The sequence below is a fragment of the Neovison vison genome, chromosome 11 (genome assembly GCF_020171115.1).
Source record: "Neovison vison isolate M4711 chromosome 11, ASM_NN_V1, whole genome shotgun sequence".
NCBI lineage: Eukaryota > Metazoa > Chordata > Mammalia > Carnivora > Mustelidae > Neogale > Neogale vison.
Window position 1 is genome coordinate 24,898,698 of NC_058101.1, and position 7,023 is coordinate 24,905,720.

A 7,023-nucleotide genomic window follows, 5' to 3' on the forward strand; every position below is an offset into this window, starting at 1 on the left:
CCTGCTGAGCAGAGAGCCCGATGTGGGGCTCGATCCCAGGACCCTGAGATCATGACCTGAGCCTAAGGCAGCGGCTTAACCCACTGAGCCACCCAGGCGCCCCGACATAAATATAATTTTTATGAAAAGAACTGTTTTTGCCCAGTGCCCCCCACCCCAACTCTCCAGGTGTGGCCTGGGCATGCGCAATGCAGCTGGTCACAGAGGGTCCAAGGGGAACCGCGTGGGCCTGCGGTGGGTGAGGGGCTGGATCCTTAATGATGAGATTTTTGAGCCTCTTCTCTCTCTTCCGTGTAGTTGGTAGTTTGGGTGGTGAAGAGATGGCTGACAGAGTCAAAACCTTTCTCCAGGATCTTGCCAGGGGAATTAAAGACTCCGTCTGAGGAATTTGTAGCATCTTCGAACAAGATGCTCGGCGAGAGCAGGAGAGAGGAGCGGCGTGGAAGGAGGGCAAGCAGGGCGCTGGCGCGGAGGAGAGCCCGGAGTATAGAAAGGAAGCAAGAAAGTGAGCCACGTATCGTTAGTAGAGTTTTCCAGTGCTGCGCTGGGAATGGCACAACATTCTGGTTAAGTCTCCTCTTCTTCTTCTTTTTTTTTTTTTTTAATTTTATTTATTTATTTGACAGAGAGCGAGATCACACGTAGGCAGAGAGGCAGGCAGAGAGAAAGAAGGAAGCAGGCTCCCTGCTGTGCAGAGAGCCCGAGGCGGGTCTCGATCCCAGAACTCTGGGATCAGGACCTGAGCCAAAGGCAGAGACTTAACCCACTGAGCCACCTCGGCGCCCCTCTCCTCTTTTTTATCGAGTGTTTCTTCCCGGACTGCAGTCAGTGACCACCCAAATGATTAATGATCCTTCACGACATGGAGATGTTTGGTCACGGCGGAAATTCTTCCTTACGTCCATTTTCAGCGCTCTTTGGGTGTCCCCTCTGTTCGCACTTAGCAAAGCTATAAATACCATTTGGTTTCAAGACATAGCTGACCTGGCATTTGAGGTATCGGGGAGGAAGCCTCCCTCATTCCCTAGTGTCAGCAAAAGAATTGCTGACACGCTCTTCAACCTTTTGCTGCCTGCTCTTTTCCCCATCCAGGAGATGTCTGTCCTTCCTGACCACCTTGCTGGTTAGTCTTCTGCATATGTCCCTTCTCTACTCGCTGGACTGCTTTGAATGTCGTTGGTTCAGTAAAAGAATTGAAACACTCCAGCGGTCATCAAACATAGAAAAGGAACTGGCCTTACTACTTTGGATTTGGCTTGTCCTTGGCTTTCCTCGCAGCAATGCAGTCCTCGAACATAATCAGTGGCTGCCTCTTCTCCATTCTCTTTCCCCTATTCATTCTCAGCACCAAGGAAACAAAGACCAGTGGCAAAGCCTACCTTTTCCAGCTGTGCCTCTTCTTGGCAGTTTTCTTAAGCAACAGACTTTTCCACAAGACGGTCTACCAGCAGTCCGCCTTGAGTAGCTCAGCCTGTGCAGAAAATTCCCTTCATCTCATCGGTCTCCTGCCAAGCTGAAGTCTACTCCAGGCCACTGAGCTGCCTTCCATGCAGAGGGAATGGGTAAGATTGGAAGGAGGCTGTAGGAGCTCTTTCCCTTGTCCCCTCCTCTGCCAGGGAAGGCAGGACCTGCTCTCTCAAGAGCCCTCTGTGTATTCTCTTCTCTCTGAGGAATTGGGATTGTTGTCTCTGGTGTGTTTAAGGCAGAATCTTCCTGACACCAGTGTGTTTGAACACCGGTGAGTCTGAATGGACCACTGGTTTTTCTGTAGCTCTTTTCTAGCACTTTCCAGCCCCCATGCCTGGATTGATTGGAATATTATTTTTGTCCCTATGCCATTCATTGGCCAGCCCTCCCAGCTCCCCGTCCTCTCTTCCACCAACTTTGGATGAAGAGATTTTATAATTGTAGCTGTTGTATTTTGTGGACATGTTTTTTGTTGTTGCTGTTGTTTTTCTGTGAAGCACATATATTGGATGTGGGAGGTAAAGGAATATCTCATTTGCTCCCCATCACTCCCTTTATAGCCATCAATGTCTACTGTTTCTTATAACTCAGGTTAGATTTTGGTCTCTCCTGCTCCACGGCCAGAACCCAGCCAGATCTGCTGGGTTTTGCGGAATGATTTTCTTTCTTCCCCTTGAAGGGGAAAAAGCTTTTCTCACTTGTACCTTTAAAGTTCCCCTGCTAAAGGGAGGGGCCAGTTCTGGCCGAGGGCCCCTGTAACACTGAATGCTCAGAGAACATGGACTTGGAACTCTGAAGGCCTGAAGTGTACTGTTGGCCACTGCCGGGTGTGTCTGGTATTTCAAAGGAAGACTGGGAACCGAGGGGGTTAACTTATTAAACCCATTAAGCCTGTAATTGGTTGGTGTTTTCCTATCATTTTAAAGAGATTAAATATGAGGAGGGGAGCAGATGTCAAAACACTTGTCCAATTTTGAAGATGTCACAATTAAACGTGAGCTGGCTTCCGACAAAAAAGAAAAGAACTCTTTTCGAAAACTGAAAAACGCAAGGAGAAGAGACTCATCACTCTGTTTTTGCAAATCTCTAATATCTGGCTTGAGAGAAGACAACTGAGTTCTTATACTTGCTTTTTTGCTCAGTCTGTTGTGATATCGCATGTCATGCGTCATGTGGCCTCTAGAAAATTCCACTGTATGCTCATAAGAAATGGAGAGTGTAAAGGGCAAACACTGCTTTAATATTATTATGAAAATGGCTCTGACTCTCTAAGTCCCCTGTAAAGGTCTTGGCACCCCCCACCCCGAGTCCTGTGGCCACCCTTTGAGAACCACTGCTCTACTGTGTACCATCCTTTCTCTAACACACACACACACACACACACACACACAGGACTTACAGGAAACAAGCTCTTTAGATCATTTGATTTTACTGATCCATCCATTTTTGGATAGCCAAGAGGATCCAATTTATTCAAGCCCTAACATTCCATTCAGTTCTCTGAATTTCAAACTCATTTCTACCAAAGTCTACTTTCTCAACTTTGCAATATCTGACTTATGCCCTCAGGTGCTCCAGCCTTGCAATGCACAAATAACTTGCTTTCTTAGTTCTGCTTCTAAACTCATTCCTTTCCCTTAGGCCATTCCACTGTGGTTAAAGATGAGGGTTAAAAAAAAAAAAAAAATGAGGGTCAAAATCCGGGGATATGATTGGCCTTGTTTGATGACCTCTTCCGATGATGCCTTCTGGACCACACAGCAGTGGCCAAAGTGTTAGGGTGACAAGGCATCATGGTTCAGTAAGGAGTACATGGAAGTTGTTTGAAATTTAAGTCACAGGTGTGTATGTCTGTGAACTGTGTGCTTTGTATGAGAGCAGGATAAGGAGGAATGAGAAGAATCTAGAATCTTCTGGTAGAAGATTTATTAAACGTCCCTCGTCGCTCTCTCCTACAGCCCCCTAAGTTTTTCCTTTTTTCTAGACCCGGCAACAAGGACGCTTGTATTCTCCACGTTCATTTAAACACTGACCTCTCTTCCTGGCAGGACAAGAAGCTGCTTGCCTGCCTTTTGGACAGCCACTTTTCCCACCCCGCGCACCCCGCCCCCCCCGCGCACCCCAACCTGTTCCGACACTCATTGAGGGCTTTTTCTTCTTTGGCTTCAGAGAACATTCACCCACTAATATCCTGTTGATGGCAGCTATATACTTCAAGGAAAGGAGTTCCTGGAATTCAGAAATGCAAAAGTACAACAAAGAGGTGGGGGTGGGGGGCACAGTCTTTAGCACCCCGGCCCCAGGGGTGTTCAAGAGTGCCTAGGGCTCTTTGCTGCTGTCAGTCAATCTTTCCCTGCCATCTGTGCCTTTTGTTTATAATGCTGTTGATTAAGATCTGCTTTATTTATCCTAGCTGTCTCAAGTTCAGTAATAAGGGGAAATTAGCCCTAGGACTTCCATGATAGTCATTTGGGCTATAACTTTAATGGCCAGAACCCAAGCAGAGTCCTTCACGCTCTGTCTGCACTGCTGCCTGCTCTGTGTTTCTACTTGAAGCTTATGGACAGCATCTTTAGCTGCAGCAGGGGCCTCTGGGAACAGAGCCTGGACTCAAAGATCATATGCAAATATTGCACAACCCAGAGGACTAAATTAAGCCAGTTACCCCCTAGCAAAACTTGGCATGAGCCAATGAAAGAAATGAAAACGATGCTTTCCCATTGGTCTGGTGCATATGCGTGCATGCCCAGGGAACGCGGAACCCTCTCCCAAACCACGTCAGTGGTGAGAAATAGCTTTTGCTGACGTTTACGGGCTCTCGTCTCAGCCAGACATGTAGGAAGTGGGAAGTGGGTATTGCTCCTATCATCGCCCCATGAGGAAACAGGCATGGAGAGGTCAGGCAGCTTGCCCAAAGGTAACTTCACTGTAGATGAAGTCATAGATTAAGAACTTGCTTCCAGGGTGTCCGACGCTGCTGCTTGACAGGTTTACCATTATACTGTTCTAACAAGTAGCTGGGGCAAATGCAAGTCATCCAAGTTACTAGGGCCCCTGAAGCTTAAGTTACCAATTAGGGAATGTAGGGTTGTCTGCCTTCCCTTTTCATTCTGCCCCATCATAAACCCTCCTGCTTGCTCTAGAAGATAAGCTCTGGGAGGGCAAGGACATGGGTTAATTTTTTTACTGTAGAATCCTCAGTGCCTAGACACATAGAAGTTCTTGATAAATGTCTACCATGAATGAATGAGTGAATGAATGAAAAAGTGAATGAATGAATGAATGAGTGAATGAATGAAGGGAACTGCGACATGGTATACTAATTTCTGATTTATAGGGATTTGCCTAGGGACCTGAGAGCAGCCACGGCTTCTCGTTGTCCTTACTCCCCCCAGCAGAAAGCAGGATTTCCACGATCGAGGCAAACTCCTGGTATGGAGCCCATTTGTTCCCCATACAAATAAACACCTTCTATTTACTTCACAAACATTTACTGAGATCCTTCTGAGCCCCACGTTAGGCACTGAGGGTATAGAGGTGAGTGAGGCTTAGTCCTCGCTCGCAAAGAACGCGAGGGGGCACTTGGGATGGCAGAAAAGCAGACCAGGAATTACCATTCGGTATGATGGCGTGGTGATGGGCAAGTTCCAGGGCTCTGGGAAGGGCATGGAGGAGGGCACCTGGCCACCAGCAGGGCTGGGGAGACAAGATAATCTGAGGAAGTTTCCTGGAAGTAGTGACCTCAGGACAGGTAGCCCTGAGCCGGCGAATTAGCCCATCCTGAGATAAATGTAAAAATTATATTTTTTAAAACCACAGCTTCTCATCTTTGAGAAAGAATACATCCGTTCTATATTTTGAATGTTCCCACTGAACCACTTCCTGATGATTAAATGGCATCTCCATCTAATATCAGAAGGGACTGAGGAGTGAGGATATCCTGAGAGTTAACGTGTTTCTGTCCTCCTGCTCCTGAACAGGTTTGTGGTGCCTTTGTGTTAACCACAGTGAGGGGTCGTCACACCCTCACAATGGCCCCGTTGTCAGATCAGCTCTTGGATGTGAGTGTGATAACTGTATCCAGTGTGGCTGGACCCTAGCCCGGGATGGGGTGGAGTCCCCTGGGGTGGGGGAGGGGGGCATCTGGGGACTGATAGAAGAGGAGGAGGAAGAAGGGGTCCAGGGAGGTGACAATGTAAGTCTGTCTGGTCCAGCAGTGGGTCAGGAACAAAGAGCGGGAGGCCTGCAGGGTCCAGCTTCCAGGGATTGGAATGGATATGGGACCAGGCCAAGCAGGTAGGGGTGGAGGTAGGAAGGACTGGAAAGCATGGGGTTTGAGCATCAGGGGCTCATGTCTTGGAAAACCTAGGACAGTGGGCTGCTACATGCCGTATGTGGACCGTGCCCCACCCAAAGGTGCCCGGCCTGCGGGTCTCATGGGGCTGACGTCCAGCCTGTTCTCCGCTCTCCCTTGGGTGCACCTGGGTGGTTGCGGGGGGGCTTTCTCTAATTTGCACGAAGATGCCTTACAGGCGATTAGAGTCCTACAGGACTATAGCAGTGTCATGCAGAACAAAAAGGGACTCTTTTCTAGAAAAGGAGGGAGAAGAAGGAAGAAGGCAAGAACCCAGATCCTGAGACCTACTCACAAAATCGTTTTTGATGGGTTGGCTCACAGGTGAATCCCCAGTATCTAGAACAGGGCCAGGCAAATAGCTCAATACATATTTGTTGAATGAATGAGTGAGTGAAGAGCCAGATAAGAACTAAGGCTCAGGGACCCGGGGTGAGGGCACTCACAGATGGTGGCGAAGGAGCCCCATCTGCCGCGGGCAGGGAGCCAAGTAAGCTTTACCCTCCAGTCTCTGTGTCCAGGGGAGCCAGACGCGGAGTGGGACCGGTTCCGTGGCTCTGCCCATCAGTCACAGGCCTGGAGTTTGGCTCTCATTATCCCGGAGATTTTCACTGCCTGGGGTATTGGAGGAGAGTGTCATATTTTTCACAGTCCAGGCTCAGAGGTCAGAAATGATGCATGACAAAGAGAACTCTCGACGACGGGTCCTTACGCAGACCACGTACCCTCACTCCGGGGCTGTGTCCTTATCCACGGAAAAGGAAACATAACGGGATATGGTGGCTGAGAACCGAGGCTCTGTGTTTTAAGTGCCTGCTTTTGAATCTCAACTCTACCACTGATGAGCTACCTCTCTCTGCATCTCAGGCTCCTCGTTTGTAAAAAGGGACCCGTGAAAGCACGTCCCTCGTGGGAGCCCTGTGAGCATTAAGTGAGTCCAGACACACCAGCTCCTCAGAACAGGGCCTCATCGGCCATCGCCTTCATCGGGATCATCCCCACGGCCTCAAAGGGCAGCCGTGGAGATCCGTGGAGATAATAAGCATGCTCGGCGCAGTGCCTGACACATGGCAACTCCCTCCCACTGGCTTCGTTCCTGCTGTAATTACCCAGTGTCCCTCCCCTGTGAATTCACCAGAAGATCCCATGTGACCTCCCTTGTCCTCATCCTAAACCCGCACCTCATCCAACCCCACTGGCAA

The 7,023-nt window shown here is 49.0% G+C and overlaps 1 pseudogene; it reads left to right on the top strand.

Moving 5' to 3' along the window:
* Positions 1-284: 284 nt before the first annotated feature.
* On the top strand, positions 285-1,537 carry LOC122889316 (annotated as a pseudogene).
* Positions 1,538-7,023: the final 5,486 nt, after the last annotated feature.